Genomic DNA, 20,614 nt, shown 5'->3' on the forward strand with positions numbered 1-20,614 from the left:
GAAACGAACAGAGATCATTCTGTTGTTTTTGAGACTGCATCCAAGTAATGCATTTAGGACTCTCTTGTTGACTATGATGGCTACTTCATTTCTTCTAAGGGATTCTTGCCCACAGTAGTAGATATAATGGTCATCTGAGTTAAATTCACCCATTCCAGTCATTTTTAGTTTGCTGATTCCTAAAATGTCGACATTCACTCTTGCCATCTCGTTTGACCACTTCCAATTTGCCTTGATTCATGGACCTAACATTTCAGGTTCCGATACAATATTGCCCTTTACAGCATCAGACTTTGCTTCTATCACCAGTCACATCCACAACTGGGTGCTGTTTTTGCTTTGGCTCCCTCTTTTCATTCTTTCTGGAGTTATTTCTCCATTGATCTCCAGTAGCATATTGGGCACCTATTGACCTGGGGAGTTCATCTTTCAGTGTCCTATCTTTTTGCCTTTTCATACTGTTCATGGGGTTCTCAAGGCAAGAATACTGAAGTGGTTTGCCGTACCCTTCTCCAGTGGACCATGTTTTGTCCAAACACTCTGCCATGATTCATCCGTCTTGGGTGGCCCTACACGGCATGGCTCATAGTTTCACTGAGTTAGACACGGCTGTGGTCCATGTGATCAGATTGGTTAGTTTCCTGTGATTGTGGTTTTCAGTCTGTCTGCCCTCTGATGGAGAAGGATAAGAGGCTTATGGAAGCTTCCTAATGGGAGAGATGACTGAGAAAGAAATTGGGTCTTATTCTGATGGGCGGGGCCATGCTCAGTAAATCTTTAATCCAATTTTATGTTGATGGGTGGGGCTGTGTTCCCTACCTGTTATTTACCTGGGGCCAAAGGATGGTGGAGGTAATGGAGATAATGGCGACCTCCTTCAAAAGGTCCCATGCATGCACTGCTATACTCAATGCCCCCATCCCTGCAGCAAGCCATCATGGACCCATGCCTCTACCAGAGTCTCCTGGACACTTACAGGCAAGTCTGGGTCAGTCAAGACCATCCACAAGAAAAAGAAATGCAAAACGGCAAAATGGTTGTCTGAGGAGGCCTTACAAATAGCTGTTAATAGAAGAGAAGCCAAAAGCAAAGGAGAAAAGGGAAGATATACCCATTTGGATGCAGAGTTCCAAAGAACAGGAAGGAGAGATAAGAAAGCCTTCCTCAATGATCAATGCAAAGAAATAGACAAAAACAATAGAATGGGAAAGACTAGAGATCTCTTCAAGAAAATTGGAGATACCAAGGGAATATTTCATGCAAAGATGAGCACAGTAAAGGACAGAAATGGTATGGACCTAACAGAAGCTAAGAAGAGGTGGCAATCATACACAGAAAACAATCTTCACAATCCAGATAATCATGATGGCGTGATCACTCACCTAGAGCCGGACATCCTGGAATGCAAAGTCAAGTGGGCCTTAGGAAGCATCACTATGAACAAAGCTAGTGGAGGTGATTGAATTCCAGTTGAGCTGTTTCGAATCCTAAAAGATGATGCTGTGAAAGTGCTGCACTCAATATCCAGCAAATCTGGAAAACTCAGCAGTGGCCACAGGACTGGAAAAGGTCAGGTTTCATTCCAATCACAAAGAAAGGCAATGTCAAAGAATGCTCAAACTATTGCACAATTGCACTCATCTAGAGAAGGCAATGGCACCCCACTCCAGTACTCTTGCCTGGAAAATCCCATGGACAAAGGAGCCTGGTAGACTACAGTCCATGGGGTCGCTGAGAGTCAGACACGACTGAGCAACTTCACTTTCACTTTACCCTTTCATGCACTGCAGAAGGAAATGGCAACCCACTCCAGTATTCCTGCCTGGAGAATCCCAGGGATGGCGGAGCCTGGTAGGCTGCCGTCTATGGGGTCGCACAGAGTCGGACATGACTGAGGCGACTTAGCAGCAGCAGCAGCAGCACACACTAGTAAAGTAATGCTTAAAATTCTCCAAGCCAGGCTTCAACAGTACATGAATCATGCACTTCCAGATGTTCAAGCTCGATTTAGAAAAGGCAGAGGCACCAGAAATCAAATTGCCAACATCCAATGGATCATTGAAAAAGCAAGAGAGTTACAGAAAAATATCTGCTTTATTGACTATGTCAATGCCTTTGACTGTGTGGACCACAACAAACTGTAGAAAATTCTTAAAGAGATGGAATACCAGACCACCTGACCTGCCAACTGAGAAATCTGTATGTAGGTCAGGAAGCAACAGTTAGAACTGGACATGGAACAACAGACTGGCTCCAAATCGGGAAAGGAGTACATCAAGGCTGTATATTGTCACCCTGCTTATTTAACTTATATGCAGAGTACATCATGCAATTGCAGACTGGATGAAGCACAAGCTGGAATCAAGACTGTCAGGAGAAATATCAATAACTTCACATATGCAAATGACACCACCGTTATGGCAGAAACCAAAGAACTAAAGAGCCTCTTGATGAAAGTAAAAGAGGAGAGTGAAAAAGTTGGCTTAAAACTCAACATTCAGAAAACTAAAATCACAGCATCTGGTCCCATCACTTCATGGGAAATAGATGAGGAAACAGTGGAAACAGTGACAGACTTTATTTTGGGGGGCTCCAAAATCACTGCAGATGGTGACTGCAGCCATGAATTTAAAAGACGCTTGCTCCTTGGAAGAAAAGTTACGATCAACCTAGACAGAATACTAAAAAGCAGAGGCACTACTTTGCCAACAAAGGTCCGTCTAGTCAAAGCTCTGGTTTTCCAGTAGTCATGTATGGATGTGAGAGTTGGACTATAAAGAATGCTGAGTGCCGAAGAATTGATGCTTTTAAACTGTGGTGTTGAAGAAGACTCTTGAGAGTCCCTTGGACTGCAAGGAGATCCAACCAGTCCATCCTAAAGGAAATCAGTCCTGAATATTCATTGGAAGGACTGACGCTGAAGCTGAAACTCCAATACTTTGGCTACCTGATGCAAAAAACTGACTCATTGGAAAAATCGTGATGTTGGGAAAGACTGAAGGTAGGAGAAGGGGACGACAGAGGATGAGATGGTTGGATGGCATCACTGACTCAATGGACATGAGTTTGAGTAAATGCCAGGAGTTGATGATGGACAGGGAGGCCTAGCTTCCATGGGGTGGCAAAGAGTCAGACACAACTAAGCGACTGAACTGAACTGAAATTTCTATGCACCCCATAATCCTGTCAAGTTGACACATAAAGTCAACAATCACACTAGCTTGTTCTAAACAATTCACTTTACGTCTCTCTGAAACTACTAGGCTTTGTACAATCAAAGTGTGGGAGAAAAATGCTATTTGATGGTAAAGAATTCTACCAGTGCAAGAGACACAGGAGATAGGGGTTTGATCCCTGAGTCTGGAAGATCCCTTGGAGAAGGAAATGGCAACCCATTTCAGTATTCCTGCCTGGAAAATTCCATGGACAGAGGAGACTGGCAGGCTACAGACTATGCGGTCACAAAGTTTCGGACACGACTGAGCATGCACACATGATAGACATAAAAAACAATTTTAAAGCTATCTGTTTCTATGGTCATTAGCTCTGTTCGCCCAACATTAAAATCAAATCAACAGAGTGCATATCTCTATGCATGCGTGCTACGTCCCTTCAGTCATGTCCAACTCTTTGGGACTCTATGACCTGTAGTCCACTAGGCTCCTCTGTCCTCGAGATTTTCCAGGCAAAAATACTGGAGTCAGTTGCCATGCTCTCCTCCAGGGGATCTTCTTGACTCAGAGATTGAACCCACATCTCTTATGTCTCTTGCATTGGCAGGCAGGTTCTTTACCACTATCATCACCTGGGAAGCTCTGTATACTTGAGAATAAAGCTCAAAAAATAAGCAATATAGGCAACATAAAAAGCAAATGTAGAGAATGGAAACATGAAGCTTCACCCACCAAAACATGTGTCTGCTCAGTAGTCTCCACACTTTAATTAGAGAGCAGGACCGAAACATGGAAAAACCAAAGAGAGTTCTACATTTACTTACTGGCACTTCATATGTATAGATCAAAAACAACTTACTTGCATCATATAGATATAGTATCAGACATCATAAATTTTGATCCACAACAGTTCTGTGTATCCAAAGTGCAATAAAAAAGCAAGACTTTTTTCTGTCAATGTCAACATAAAAGCTTTCCTATTTCAAGAACAACACTTCAGGCTCCCACAGTCTCTAAACTCGGACAATATCCCATCCTTTTCTAAAAGTCAGGAGTTCTGAAAACTGAGTGGCATTGCATTCGGTTTAAAATCATCAAATTCCTAGTCAAGCTACTTTGAGGAAGGAATAATTGCATTATAGGTTTAGCTAGCAGAGGAACCATGAAATAATTCTAACTAGAAAGTCGTATCTGAACACCTCAACTAAATCGATAAAAGTGGGAAATTTTTACATTAAAAATTTAATCATTTTGCCATTTTTTAGGGTTTCCTTGTTGGCTCAGACAGTAAAGAATATGCCTGCAACAAGGGAGACCTGGGTTTGATCCCTGAGTTGGGGAGACCCCCTGAAGAAGGGAATGGCTCCCCACTCCAGTATTCTTGCCTAGTGAATTCCATGGACAGAGGCATATGGCAGGCCACAGTCCATGGGGTCGCAAAGAGTCAGACACAACTGAGTTCGTACGCATGCAGGCTATATTTATACATACAAGCAAGTTCACTTGAATTTATATTTTTAAGCTGAGTTCAGCAAACAGAAAGAACTTTTCATGTCTCCATATTATCAATAATTTGTTCAACTGAATTTTCACCCTTTTTAACCAGTCATTTTGTTTCTGTATAGACACAGCCAAGCAGAACTTCAATTTTCACTTGATCTTTTGCTTGTTATATTTGGTTATAGTGTCATGTAAGTGTTGGACTTGCCATCTAACAACATTCTTACTCCCTTGTTGTAAGATCATTTTTTGTCTATCATAAGACACCAGAAGCGGCCTCTATCAAAGGTCTTCAAAGATATTCTGCAAGGAAAATTTCCTTTCCAATTCCATGGTTTAATATTTTATGAACTGGAGTATGATCTTATGACCTAAAGCATAAAGCTCTTAAATCACCTGCTTTACTATATAAATGTTATTGGTTATAAAAATTCTCCCAACCTCATTTTGAACCCAGCTGTTACAACTGACTTGATGACCTCCTGTGGTAATAAACTCCACAGACTGTATAAAGACTATCTGGGAAGCAATTCTGTCTACTGTATTACTTATACTTACTGAAGCTGGTGTGAACAAGGGAGAGGAGAACAGGGGCTCAAGTTTTTTAGAAGAGCAAATTGAACTAATTACTTTCCAGTGACTATATCTAACAACTGTAGAATACCATACAAAGTGTGGATCTTCTCCGTGTTTTTACTAATTGAGAAAACTTATTATTTAAGAAAGGAAGGTTATCTGTTTCTATTGTACGTTAATTACTTCCTTTCAAAACCACCTACTACAATATATTAAGTGCACTTCTAGTATGCATCTTTAACTTGGAATATAATTTAGGTTGGGCACTGGCTTAAGATGTACATATCTTTCAACTCATCCATCTCTGTTCAGTTCAGTTCAGTCACTCAGTTGTGTCCGACTCTTTGTGACCCCATGAATTGCAGCACGCCAGGCCTCGCTGTCCATCACCAACTCCCGGAGTCTACCCAAACCCATGTCCATTGAGTCGGTGATGCCATCCAACCATCTCATCCTCTGTCGTCCCCTTCTCCTCCCGCCCCCAATCCTACTCATCCATCTACTTTGGCTTTTACCTTGGCAACACAAGCATCAGATGTGTAGCTCACAAAATTTTCTATTTTGTTCTTTCTTATAAAAAGTACTTTTTCCCATATTGCTTGTCCAATATAATTTTAAGATATTCAAAAAGGGATACTTAAAAAGGGATCAAAGATTTTCTCTTGATTCTTCTACCAAAAAAAAAGTAAAACTAGGGAGAATGAAAGCAAGTATAAGAATAATTTAGATACAAAACACTTTACTGAAAAATGAAATAATACAGGACAGTATGAGGTAATTTAATTTGTCTATATTGATCAAATCCATAGCAAAAGTGTTGATTTCTGTTCTAATTGGCCCATGTAGACACAATTAAAAGCAGCTTTCTTGTAAATCTCTGTCTCCTTACTGCTCTTTCATCTCCAATGGGAAAAATTTAAATATCCTGTAATTCTGCTGAATTTCTCTCCCATGTAAGTTGAGACATTCCACAATATCACCTCATTAATCTTGACCATACTACTTCAGGTAAATAATGAGAAAATATCACTATGTGCATTCATGAACATGTGATAAAACACAGAAAAAGGTAATTAACTGGCCAGAAGTCGTACAACCAGTCAGCCTGGACCACATCCATTGCCTTCTGTCTCCTAAGGCCTCAGGTTCCATGCCTTCACATGGGGAAGTGAGCCTCTGCTACACTTCTGAAACCTGAGCAATTCTATGATTCAACTTTGGTTTTCACTTTATCCCACTGTGCTTTTTCTTTTAGGATATATACAGCTATGTGTTTGGGTTGAAATTTTTTGTTCTGTTTTGTTTAAACTTTCAGCTATGAGTTTTTTCACCCCTAAAAAAGTTTTGCAAGAGTGCTCTCTCAATCCATCAGTGGCTCAAAGTGTTTTGTTTTCTTCTACATTTATCTTATATCACTGCAAAACACGGAAGTCCAGCCATCAATTGGGAATGCTATTCATAATTCTGAGACTCTATTATTCTGTGGCTATTTCTTAAATAGATATTACTCACCTATTAAAGAATTAGAATTACAGAAACAGAATTAGAACAGGCACTGAATTTGGGGCTACAATAAAGGAAGAACATATTTGAGATTCTTACTATATTAGATGAGGGAGTCAGAAAAGGCTAGCTGCTGCTGCTGCTAAGTCACTTCAGTTGTGTCCGACTCTGTGTGACCCCATAGATGGCAGCCCACCAGGCTCCGCTGTCCCTGGGATTCTCCAGGCAAGAACACTGGAGTGGGTTGCCATTTCCTTCTCCAATGCATGAAAGTGAAAAGTGAAAGTAAAGTCGCTTAGTAGTGTCCGACTCTTCGCGACCTCATGGACTGCAGCCCACCAGGCTCCTCCATCCATGGGATTCTTCCAAGAGTACTGGAGTAGAGTGCCATTGCCTTCTCCAAGGCTAGCTGGGGAGTATCAGAAAAGAGGTTTGAATAAATGGTAGGCGGGGTGGGGGGGTGTCAGGTAAGATTATGAATGACTGACCTTAGCAATGAGTCAAAACAGTTTCAACTTGATTGGTAACTTTGGACAAAATGTTAACAAAATCCTTTCTTTTCTGCACAAGACACTAACCCTCAATTAACATGCCATCACTATTCCTCTGAAAACCTAATAAAGGTAGAAGGTTCGCTATATTACTACATAACACTGCTTACAGTAAAAATGAGCCTGAACCAGGAGAGAATATGAATGAACTCTAAAGAACTGGTACAGATGCCATACTTTGGATTTCCCTGAATGCGGTCACTCTTTTAACTGACATGTCCTTGCAAGGACCCTGAAGCTATGACTGTGGGATTACTGCAAGAGCAATTGGCACCTGTGGTGCACAATACTTCTAAACCAGACAGTTCCCTTGCCCCTGAGGTATTAGATTGCTACAACTACCTCTGAAGAAGAAGACCTCCCACCGCCCTGTGCAATCTGTGCCTTGCTCCCTCTGAGTAGGCCGGTGTTAATGTAGCCTTTGATAGTCAAAGCGAATCTGAATGTTTAGTTGGGCCTAAGAAGACCATACAGGCATGGTATAATAACCAGTACAGATTGACCATAGTTCCTTGTGTGGCAGGATAACATAAAAGTACTGGATGAGTTGGGTGTTAGAGGCAAAAGTGGTGGTAGGATTCACTATAAATTAGGGAAAAGAGTATGGGATACATGGTTGATTAAAGCAAAGAAATATTAGAGGCACGGTTGATTAAAGTAGTGAAATATAAAGTGGCCCTTAAGGTATTGAGGGCTTAGGTCAGCATGGTGGTCATAGAGAAAAAATATATATATATAACAAAAAGGAGAAATCTAGGAGACAACCTGAAGAAAAAATAACTTGAAAACACATAAGAATATAAAAACAGAAATTATGAAATGAGAAATGAGCATAACAGAGAAGTCACTGACAGAAGAAGACAAATAAGGAGGGAGTGTTACTGATGAAAACTAAATCAACATCAGTTGTCTTCTAGACACTGGCAGAGACTCAACTGTAGCTATTGAATGGACAAGGCTATGGCAGGTCTTGGCTACAGACATACCCATCTTTGTAGTTGATGGAGAAACCATGAAAGTGGATGAGGACTTCAAGATATTAAACGCATAGACAGAAGAACCAGGGATTAAGTATTTAATATTGGAGGAATTCCCAGAATTAAGGTGCAGGAAGAAGAACTAGCAAAAAAGTCACATACACAGAAGTAGGAAATGAGCAGTAACTACACGGAAAATGAAGGAGGGAGAGATTTGTCAAAGTTATCCAAGTGGTCAAAAAAGACAGAAAGAAATCAATAGGGACCTTTGTAAAAGAAAAGCCAATACTATAGAAGGAATATGTCAAGGAGTTAAGAGGTCATGAGAGGAAGAAAATTAAAACTACATTTGTGATGGCCAGTCCTGGTGTCTGAGTGATTCCCTGGGCCCAGCAAAAGGACCAAGTTTCCAGAGCCTTGAAGACAAGGGGTAACACCCCAAAATACGGACTCATTTTCCACTCTACCTTCATTGGCCGAGCAGCTGCCAAGAACAAAGGTCGCATCTCCCGATACCTGGCAAACAAATGCAGTATTGCCTCACGAATCGATTGCTTCTCTGAGGTGCCCACCGGTGTTTTGGGGGAGAAGCTTCGAGAAAAAGTTGAGGAGCAGCTGTCCTTCTGTGAGACTGGAGAGATTCCCCGAAAGAATCTGGATGTCATGAAGGAGGCAATGGTTCAGGCAGAGGAAGCGGCTGCCGAGATTACTAGGAAGCTCGAGAAACAGGAGAAGGAACGCTTGAAGAAAGAAAAGAAAAGGCTGGCTGCAACTGTCCTGGCTTCTTCAGAAAATAGCAGTGCCCCGGAGGAGTGTGAGGAGACAAGTGAAAGACAGAAAAAGAAGAAAAAGCAAAAGCCCCAGGAGGCTCTTCAGGAGAATGGAATGGAAGACCCATCTGTCTCTTTTTCCAAACCCAAGAAAAAGAAATCTTTTTCAAGGAAGAGCTAGTTAGTAGTGATCTTGAAAAGACAGCTGGTACTGGAAGTCTTCCCAAGAGGAAGAAATCTTTTCCCAAAGAAGAACCAGTTACTGACCCTGATGAGTCAGAAAACAAGAGCATCCCCAAGAAAAAGCGGAAATTGTCTTCCAAGGAGGAGCCACTCAGCAGTGGACCTGAAGAGGCTGCTGCCAGCAAGAGCAGCGGCTCCAAGAAAAAGAAAAAGCTCTGTAAGCTATCCCAGGAAAGTTAGAATGGACATCTTCCTAGTGGGGGCATAACTTACAGAGGTATTCCCCATCCCATCCCCTAGACCCAATAAAATAAAAACAAATTCACAAGAAAAAAACAAAAAACTACATTTGAAGATCACTTACTACCTAAGTTATTTGGCAGGAAAAAGAGAGAAATAGGATTGTAGCTTAGAGAAACAACAGGATAGGGAACCATGAAGTTGTGTATATGATAGAATCATATTTGAAAGCTGATTCATGAAAATAAACTATTGAGAGGTTGGGCAATAATCAATTGAGAAATCAGAAAAAAAAAACATTTATTGAGGACTACTGTGAATCAAGCAATGCACTAGATGCTGGAGGTACACAAATATGACATCATTATCTCCCCAAGTGGCTCATAATATAGGAAGATAAGCGATATATACAAACTAGACCTAATGTGGCAAGTGTTACTTAGGAAAGAGGGAACCTAGACTGGACAGCTGGGGCAAGGCTTTGCATAGGAGATGACCTTAAAAGTGAGTTCACAGGGACAGGTAGGAGTTGAATGGACAAGTGAAAGTGGATCATGTTGCCAGGGAACACAGCACGTGCAACAAAACAAGGGCATGGAAAAGCTGGCAATGTGGGAAAACAGCAATACTTCTGTAGGCTGGCACACAGGATGGAAATCAGGGAGTCAAAATAGATGCGACCCTTAATTAATGGTTAAAAACAAATGACAAAAAGTCTTTTAGTCAAACTAGAGCCCTTGATGTTCTTCTGAAAGCAATGGAGGTCGACTGAGGGATGTACAGCCTTTAAAAGAGGCTTTCACTGAAAGCTGTAGTAGTTTCCTGTTGCTGCTATAACAGTTTACTTGAAACTCAGTAGTGTAAAGGAACAAACTCATTACCTTCCAGTTCTGTAGTTCAGGAATCCGGAAAAGCAGACGCTGGGATTGCAAGTGCCGCTACCGTGGTTTGGTTGGGACTCTCCTTGCCTCGGTTTTCCGCTGTGGCGGTGCTGGTGGTGCGGCTGGACCTCTGTTTACCTGACCGACTTGGTGAGGAAGGTGACGGCCTCGGGTCTAAGATGCAAGTCCGCCGTGCCCAAGTCCGCGGTGCGCGGGACCGGGGCGCAAAGTTCGGCCGTCTTCTCTTCCCGTGTCTTGTGCCTTCGGAACTGGAGGCTGGGCGGGCGGCGTCCACGTGTGTCCACGTGCAGCCACCCGCCTGGCTCCCAGTCAGTGGAGTAAACGAACCGCACCTGATAGTGGGAGGGGTGTGACTGCCTCCGGTCCCGCCCCGGAGGCACCCGGAAGTGAACTCGGGAGGGCCAGCGGCCCTGCCTTGCCCTGTGACTTTACACCTGGGAGAAAAATCAAATGTCCACCTGGAAAAGGCATTGTTTGCCCTCATTGTCTTTAAGGCCACGCCCTTCCAGAGACTCCGGTATTGGGATGAATCTAAAGCAAGTTGTGATGTAGATCAGTGGCCTCAAACTTTAAAGTGCATACCATCATCTGCGATTTCGGTTAAAATGCACATACTGATTCAGCAGATGCGAGTGGGAGGGCGGGGTCTGCATTTCAAGCCAGCTCCCAGGGGCTAGCTACGCTGCTGGTCTACAGACTAGACTCGAAAGTAGCATACGCAAGTACCGAGGATTTCGATAACCAGCTTCTGACTACTAGACTTCTAATTGTAACTTAGACCCTGATTCTTCACACTAATACCCCTTAAACCACCACATACACAAACACACACACACTGCCACCTGGACGCACACATCCCAGGTGCACGGCCCATTCTTAAGTTATTTGGGAAGGGTGGTACAATTGACCACATGCTTCAAGGAGCCTTTTTAAATGGCATATTGGGGGTGGGGTATTATATGAGTGGAATAAAATCATATAAATTCTCAAATATTTAATAAAAATTCTAATTAGGACTAGTATTTGTTTTAAATAGGATACTGTAGTTTAGCTTTGTGTGTTTTAGGTTTAACGGTAAAACGAAATGATACTTAACACTGCTTGGTTGCATTTAAACTTGAAAAGTGAGATTGTACAGAAAAATACTTAGAGCAAGGGCTGGGCGCTGCCACTTCCTAGCCGTTGTAACCCTGGACAAATTACTCTCTGTATTTCCATTTCTTCATCTTTAAAATAGGAGCAATAGTTGTACAGATCTCCTGAGATTATAGAGAGCATTAGATCAATTCATCTACATAGAGCCTTGCTACTCAACCTGAGATTCAAGGACCAGCAGCACTTGTATCATCTGGGAGCTTGTCAGAAATATAGAATCTCAGGCCTCGTTCCTGATGTACAGAATCAGAATCTGCATTCTCATAAGATCCCCAAGTGCTTCCTCTGCACATACATGGCATAGTGCTTAGCGTGTCATAAGCAGTACAGGCCACTGCTTATTTAAACAGCAATTTTGTTGTTTGGAAAAAATTTAAGCCACATGATTTCCTTATGCTGCATATGTGACAAAAATACAAAATATAAAGAACTTTTCAAGACTAAAAAATAAAAAAAGGGAAATCCAGAGTACGTCTCACTATGCTGAAATCAAAGTGATGGTAGGGAAGTGTTCCTTTCTACAGGGCTCAGGGGAGCATCTGTTTTGCTTTCCTTTGCCTGTTTTTAGGAATCTCCCACGCTCCTTGGCTTATGGTTCATTTCCATCTTCAAAGCCATCAATGTCCTATTGAGTCTTTCTCATATCTCAGTACTCTGATACTTAACAATTCTACCTCCCACTTCCATATTTAAGGACCCTTGTGACTACACTGGAGCCACCGCAGATAATCCAAAATAATCTCTCCATCTCAAAATCCTCAATTTAATCACATCCGCAAAGTCCTTTTTGCATCATAAAGTAACATATTCACAGGTCCCAAAAGTTAGGATGTGGACATTTTTGAGAGATTATTTTTTGGTCCATTACAAGTGGCATTATGTTATTTTTTTTAATTCTGTTTAGTATCTGTCTTAACCAAAGGCAACTTGATCTTCTGCATTCATCCACTGCAATATCACACAGCAAGTAACCTTTGGAAAACTCTGCTGTACACTTTTGCAAGAATGGAAATGAAAAAGGAAAATAATGTTTGAGCATTATAATAAAATAATTTTGATATCACTAACTGCCTGAAAGCGTCTCAAAAACTCAGGGATCCTGAGCCACACTTTGAAATCTAGCTGTATGAGCACTTTACAGGCCACAAGAATCTGAACATTACATAACTGAGCTGAGTAATTTACAGAATTGCTGCAGTGAGATAGAAGACATTATTATCAGAACTCTTTACACTTTGAATATAAAGTTAAAATTATAAACATTTAATTGCCCATCATCACTGTCTATTTATATTGAAAATATATACATATATATTCTCACCAAACCTATTGCATTTGTACCAGTCAGGAAATATCTCTCTCCTAAATCCTATATGTATTTTCTCAATTCCTTTCAAAGCATCAGTGTAGAAAGGCTTTTGAGAAAGCTACAGTTTGAAAACTAGGTAAAATGAGTGTGCCATTATATAAGAAAACAACTGAAATCACAGGTATTTTTAGTGGTTTCCTTGAAATACTCAACCCTAAAAATAACAGTGAAACTCAGAAGGCAAAGTTCTGGATGAGAGAGAATGTACAAGAAGGCAGAGCATCTCAGTGGAATATGCACTTGCCAGTGATAATAGGAAAAACAAAGGCCATTATCATTTTGCCCAAATTTAATGCAAAGGACTAGCGAAAGAGAAAACATCAATTCAGAATCTCTCCCAGTCCCAAAGACCCTTCTGCCTTAATGTATGAAATAAGTGCTAGCTTCCCAAAAGATTATATATTAGTCAAAGGATTACATTTAAAAAATAAAGTATTGTTTGCAAAAATAACTACTGGAGGTACTAATTAAAAATGGCACTTGGGTTTCATTCCCTGATGCGATCTGTTCCCCTTTCTATCTATTAGAAATACAAAAAAAAAAAAGAAAACCAACAAAGATTGACCGATAGTCAACCTATTGCCAGAAACCCAGAAGAACTCTTCCATAATTATGCCTTATCAATGTCACTGATTGAACACTGAGAAACACAATTTATGACATATGAATATTTTGCTAACTAGAAACAGTAAGCTGCTCATCCTAAAAAGATACAGGGAAGATACACTATCAGTCACTCACTCAAGAATGCAAGAGACTTACAAGCTAAGAAAAACTGAGCAGTCACTCCAAAGTGAGTGGACACTGTATTTTGAAGCAGCCAGAGTTGTGCACCTTAACTCTGCCTTCAGTTTATCTTTCCATAGACAGAGACCAGACCTCAATTCCAACTGCAATAAACAACAGCTCAAAAACAGAGAAGGAAGCTCTATGTTGTCACATGTCTCTGCAGTAATATAAACCCCAGTAGTTAAGTACTTTTGTTAGAAATAAATAAAAAGTTCAGGTATTGTACAGGTCCTGCATTGCTTCCTAGTGTTAATTTTTTTTAAGCAGAAATGGTAAAAGAATAACCCACACTTCAGCCAGCCAGCAAAGATAAATGATTGCTGGACAGTGGGAATTCAAACTACACGGCCACCCTGTTTCTGGAAGGAATTTCTGTGGAGTTCAACTAGCATCACATTGGTAGATTGTAACACAAACACTTTGACTGTTTATATACATCCTATGTAGTAAGAAGTCTCTTCATTCCAGAGATGGTGGAGAAAGCATGGTCTTTCAATTCACATGGGATGAATTTTAATCCTAGCTTCTGCACTGCAAGCCTCAGCTTCTTCCTCCATTACATGGAAAAAATAATCATTGATATATAAAAATATCCAGCACAGTGTCTAAGCTGGAGTGGACACTCAATAAATGACAGCTATTATTATAAGAAATAATAAAGAGAGGAAAATTAGAGAGTAGCTTAAGCAAAAATAACAAGTAAAAGATGTACCTCTAAATATTATTAACTACAGGAATTGGAGGGAAATGTTTAAATATGATTCTGATAGGGACAGAGTAGGATAATCAAACAGTTAGCTTAGAAACTCCATTGGGAATTCTAAACAGAGAGGGAACTTTAGGGGGCTTTGTTGCTTAGTTGCTCAGTCATGTCCAACTCTTTGCAATCCTTTGGACTGTAGCCCGCCAGGCTCCTCTGTCCGTGGGATTTTTTTCAGGCAAGCATACTACAGTGGGTTACCCTTTCCTACTCCAAGGAACCTTCCCAACCCAGGGATTGAACTCGTGTCTCCTTCATTGCAGGTAGATTCTTTACCTACTGAGTCATCCGGGAAGCCATCGAAGGCTTTGGGAAACCACAGTAAGATTAATGATCACTCAAGAAAGTATTGGGAAAATTCTCAAACATTATGGGCTTGTTTGTTATGTTCTGCTCATAAAGCAGAACAAGTCACTTAGCATCACAGCCAGATTGGCTTGCTACTTCCTTAGCAACAAAACCATGCAAAAGAAGCACAAAACATGCCCCAAAACAACAAAAACAAAAAAATGGTGATATGAGACCCACATACTGCCCAGTGAACTCAGTAAGTTCATGATCCCTAGGACATGCCCTCTGCACACATTAAAAACAATAATTTGTGGACCTAGCTTGACCATGTAGGGACAAAAAAACTTCCCCTACTCAAACTGGAGGAGGAGCTGACAATGGAAGCATGATGTCTACTCAAGAAAGACAAAGAAAGGGCTTCACTGATGGTCCAGTGGCTAAGACTGCACACTTCCAATGCAAGGGGCCCAAGTTCAATCTCTGGTCAGGGAACTAGATCCTACATGCCAAAACTAAGACCCAGCTTCTGCTGCTGCTAAGCCGCTTCAGTCGTGTCCGACTCTGTGTGACCCCATGGACAGTAGCCTACCAGGCTCTCCGTCCATGGGATTTTCCAGGCAAGAGGACTGGAGTGGGGTGCCATTGCCTTCTCCGAAGACCCAGCAGAACCAAATAAATAAATAAAAAATTTTAAAAGAGAAAGACAAAGAAGTTCTTTTTCCCCCTTCTCACTTTTCCTTTGATTGTAAGACTGCAGCCCACTAGGTTCCCAGGGCATAGCACCCCTAGCCTGCCTGCTTGTAAGCCTCACAAGTGTCATATTCTAATAAATCACTACTTATTTATCACTTTGCCTCTCGCTGAATTCTTTTCTGCACTGAGATTAAAGGACTATAGTACTGGAACTCTTCAGAGGCCCCAAAATGAAACCCAAATGGTTTCAATTCCACTTTCTCAAAAAATTAAAAAGTCACAACCTCTAAGGAAAAGAAATAGAAATCCAAGGGGACAACAATATGAAGTCAAAAATAAAGAGAACCAAAAGGATCTGCAGGATAAAATTTAAATTTTAGTATTAAAGGACTATTAAGACAAAAATAAAACATTTTTATTATGATAAAAATTGTAGAATTGAAACCAAAAAATATAGAATAAGTAATAAGTGCAAACTTGAAATGATCTCACAGAAAGCAAAGGGAGAAAATTAAGAAACAAATGAAAAGGATGAGAGTGAAAGGAAGGAAAATGGAGACTAAAACTAAAAATTCTTGATTTTTCTGAAAAATGCCATAATTACTACATCAGATGCAATTTATCAAAGCTAAGGCTTGAAGAAAACTTCCCAGAGCTCTGTCAACCAACATATAAAGAAAACATACCACCGGGATATTGTTTTTGAGGAAAGTGTTTCAACTATATGGAAATAAGATCAGAAAGAGAATTTCAAGAGAAAAAAGATGAAAATTGGTGATGAATGAAGACCTTACGGGAGGCTGAAGCTACTAGAAATTATACATTAGCAGAAAAAGTACCTCCAGACTAAAGAGTGAACAAAAGTAGACAGATTCTGGTCGGGAGCCCATGGCAAAATGAAGGAGAAAAAGGAGCTGTAGGAAGTAAATTCTCTGATTTTGTGGTGTTTACACTCAGACTAAGTGCTGTTGGCACACACGTTGGAATCAGCAAGCAACAGCAGGAGAGGGAAATTGCAGTCCTGCTTATGTAAACATACATGTTTAGAAAATCAAAACATTTTCTGGCTAGGTCTCACAGATCAGGAATAATAAGTTAACTCTGATCCAGAACACATTCCAAACTAAAATATATTAGTGTAACATTTAATACATAGGCAATATGATTTTAACTCTCTCAAAGGGAATGTAATTACAATAATAATTTGTAGGATATTCCCGCCCAGAAAAGATATTGATTTTCTTTCTTTACCTGGAGATAAAATAAGTGGAAATTTAAGAAATTTATCATTTTTAGTGATTATTTTTAACCAGGAAAAGCATAATTACTTAGTTTATAGTCAGAAATATTACAACTAAATGTCCAGTGACCATCCATACTCAGGGTTCAGAGACTGTGGTTACAAAATAATCACCAAGAAAATGTCAAACAACTTCTTTGTCTCCACAGAAGTTTCCTCCAAGATTATATTTATCATAATGCTCCAATATTATGGGTATTTTTAAGTTACATTTCCTTACAGCTCAAGCAAATAAAGGAAATGTTTAACATGCGAGGCAAAATAGATTTCATAAAGATGCTCTATCAGAGGTAAGGTAAGTATGTAAAAATTGAATTGCTTTTTTTAAAGCATTATAGTAAAATCACAATATACATGTTTTATAAGTTACATTTAAAGAAGTAAACCATTTTATAATATGACAGATGTAATAAAAAACTGTCCTTAAGACTTTATATAAAAACCATTTATTTACCACTTACAATGTCCCATTTCCTTGCATCATCAGATATAAGCATTTATCACTAAAAGCAGTTCTAAGTCATTTTATGAACAATTTATCTGAAGTATAAAGTGATATAATTATCTTTTAGATGCATTTTGCAATGAAGCGAATCCTTTTTATGGTCTCCTGGAGATAAAAAGAAAACATTCACATTAGAACATTTTACCTGATTTATTATAATGGAAGATTATATAAACCAAAAAGCTAATTTGATAAATCAAATCTAATTATGAAATTCTATAGAAATATGACACTAAAGAGGAAAATCATTCATGCTATTTTATCTGTTTTGAAGAACTACATATCATTACTTTGGGGTAAAACAACTTTTGAGTTGTTAGATATTTTCCAAAAAAATTCAGTTGTTCATTTGTTCCTACCTATATAACCTGGATTTCTCTCTTTGGCAGCTGAAATGATGTCACAGCAAAGAGGACAGCTATGGCAGAGAATTATAAAGAAAATTTCAACAGCATTGTGGTCCACCAATGACACAGACCTTCCAATACATTTATACACAAAGATTTATCTGCAGATTTAAAGAATCATTCTGTCCCCAGCCAGCATGCAACCCCATAGTTAGTACAGATGCAGTAGTGGAGAATTACTCTAAAAGAAGCAATTACAAGGGGGAAAAAATGTCCTAAAATCTGTTAATAATTTACAACATTGTTTAATATATACTGCAGCAAAATAGAGCTGAGATTCTCTTTAAAAAAAACAGATTCCTAAACCCTACCCCAAACCTACCAAATGAAGATTTCTGATGTGGTTCCCATATATTTATACTTTTTTAATTTTTTTAATTTTTTTTACTTATTCTGGTGGGCAGCCAGATCTGAGAACCCTCCAATATATAAATCACTCCAACACAAATCCACCTCTCAAGAAACCCATCAAACTGTCAACTGACATTTACTTATAATTTTTATTTTTTGTCTTTTCAGAGCTGCTGTATGTTTTAACTTGTGTGAGAACATTCCTAGCCTCTTGACAGAGACTGAAACATTAAAATCACAATGTTTAGCTTCATTCTAATTCCTTAGGTAAGCATTAAGTCAGAGTCAAAATCCAAAACAACAAAATTGAATTCAAAATGGAATATTTTTATGTCTTCTTCGTATATTTTGAACTTGAAATATGGGTTTAAAATAACACAAAGGGTTGTCCACTTTGAATATTGGTGGCATAGTGTCAGAACTTTCCTCCTGGAAATCCCAAAAAGTAACAAGGAAAACAAGCATAGAAATGGAAATTCTTTCTTTAGCTATATGTAAAATACAACTAAAAAGACCCTACATAAGCATAAATAATTTCCTTTAAAGCAGACCAGAAAAATGAAACATTGTCATTTCTAAAATATATAATGCAAGCAAAAAAAAAAATACAATAGTTCTAAATGCATACATCCACTGGGGAAAAACAAAGTCAGTCTCAACTTTTTTTGAGATGAGCTCAAACACCTCAGTAGTAACATTTAACACTTAACAAGATTAGTGGAGGAATTATAAAAATGGTAACCCAAGACATAAGCACAGTCAAATGTTTCAGTTCAGTTCAGTTCAGTCACTCAGTCGTGTCCAACTCTTTGCAACCCTGTGGACTGCAGCACACCAGGCTTCCCTGTCCATCACCAACTCCCAGAGCCTACTCAGACTCATGTCCATTGAGTTGGTGATGCCTTCCAACCATCTCATCCTCTGTCGCCCCCTTCTCCTCCCGCCTTCAATCTTTCCCAGCATCAGGGTCTTCTCAAATGAGTCAGTTCTTCGCATCTGGTGGCCAAAGTATTGGAGTTTCAGCTTCAACATCAGTCCTTCCAATGAATATTCAGGACTGATTTCCTTTAGGATGGACTGTTTAGATCTCCTGGCAGTCCAAGGGACTCTCAAGAGTCTTCTCCAACACCACAGTTCAAAGGCATCAATTCTTCAGAGCTCAGCTTTCTTTATAGTCTAACTCTCACATCCATACATGACTACTGGAAAAACCATAGCTTTGACTAGACGAAGCTTTTTGGCAAAGTAATGTCTCTGCTTTTTAATATGCTGTCTAGGTTGGTCATAATTTTTCTTCCAAGGAGCAAGCGTCTTTTAATTTCATGGCTGCAGTCACCATCTGCAGTGATTTTGGAGCCCCCCAAAATAAAGTCTACCGCTGTTTCCACTGCTTCCCCATCTATTTGCCATGAAGTGATGGGACCAGATGCTATGATCTTAGTTTTCTAAATGTTGAGTTTTAAGCCAACTTTTTCACTCTCTTCTTTCACTTTCATCAAGAGGGTCTCACATGTTTGTCTGAATACAAAGGCACCAGTCAACCAGTTTTAACATGGAGAGAAATCTAATTTCCCATTCCCAGCCTCTTTCTATGTGGAGGGAGCACTACTAGTATAGCATTGCTCTTCAGTGCCTTGGCCTCTCCATTCTCTCCTGAGAACTAACTACCTTAGCTTATTATCACTGTAGTGAAATTGAGATCTTGACATTTGACCCCAGGCTTCCCTGGTGGCTCAAGCAGTAAAGCGTTTGTCTGCAATGCAGGAGACCTGGGTTCGATCCCTGGATTGGGAAAATCCCCTGGAGAAGGAAATGGCAGCCCACTCCAGTGCCCTTGCCTGGAAAATCCCATGGATGGAGAAGCCTGGTAGGCTGCTCTCCGTGCGGTCGCAAAGAGTCGGACACGACTGAGTGACTTCACTTACTCACTCACTCCTTCCTCTCTACCATTGCTCTCAGTAGGTGCCTGAGAACAGAGAATATAGCATCTCAGCCACTATCAACCCAGTACCACTCTATCACAAAGCATGAGCTAGCTCATGCCTGCTTCGTCAAACTTCCCTGATAGCTCAGTTGGTAAAGAATCCGCTTGCAACGCAGGAGACCCCAGTTCGATTCCTGAGTCGGGAAGATCCACTGGAGAAGGGAGAGGCTACCCACTCCAGTACTCTTGGGCTTCCCTTGTGGCTCAGCTGGGAAAGAATCTACGTGCAATATGGGAGACTTGGGTTCGATCCTGGGTTGTGAAGATCCCCTGGAGAAGGGAAACGCTACTCACTTCAGTATTCTGGTCTGGAGAATTCCATGGACTATATAGTCCTTGGGGTCACAAAGAGTCAGACACAACTGAGCATCTCTCACTTTTGTCAAACTCACTTTACTCCATACTTTGCCCTTTGTCTCTGATCCTTCTCCTCCCTAAAAAGATAAATAAATAAAAATAAATCTTAAAAACACATATATCAGATCTAGAATAGCATTCCTTAATGTAAGGATTTTTGACATTATGGGAGAGATAATTCTTTATGAATTACAGGACCTGACACCCTGCTTCCCACCCACTAAATGTCAGAAGTACTTCCTAGGCATTGAGACAAATGAAACTGCCTATTCAGATGC

The 20,614-nt window shown here is 40.1% G+C and overlaps 1 long non-coding RNA gene across 2 annotated transcripts in view; it reads right to left on the reverse strand.

Annotated features, from left to right (window-relative positions):
• The window catches only part of LOC145523528 (uncharacterized), a 256,078-nt gene that overhangs the window by 158,447 nt on the left and 77,017 nt on the right, over nt 1-20,614 (reverse strand). The window contains exons 7-8 of one of the 2 annotated variants that reach the window (XR_014066680.1): nt 20,372-20,413; nt 18,003-20,249 (exon numbers count right to left, since the gene is read on the reverse strand). The exons of the other annotated variant lie outside the window; for it this stretch is intronic. This is a non-coding gene — a long non-coding RNA (uncharacterized LOC145523528). Of the gene's footprint in view, nt 1-18,002; nt 20,250-20,371; nt 20,414-20,614 lie in introns of those variants that run through there. 2 annotated transcript variants of the gene reach the window in all.

Source organism: Giraffa tippelskirchi, chromosome 10 (genome assembly GCF_054371585.1).
Source record: "Giraffa tippelskirchi isolate mGirTip1 chromosome 10, T2T-mGirTip1v1.2.pri, whole genome shotgun sequence".
NCBI lineage: Eukaryota > Metazoa > Chordata > Mammalia > Artiodactyla > Giraffidae > Giraffa > Giraffa tippelskirchi.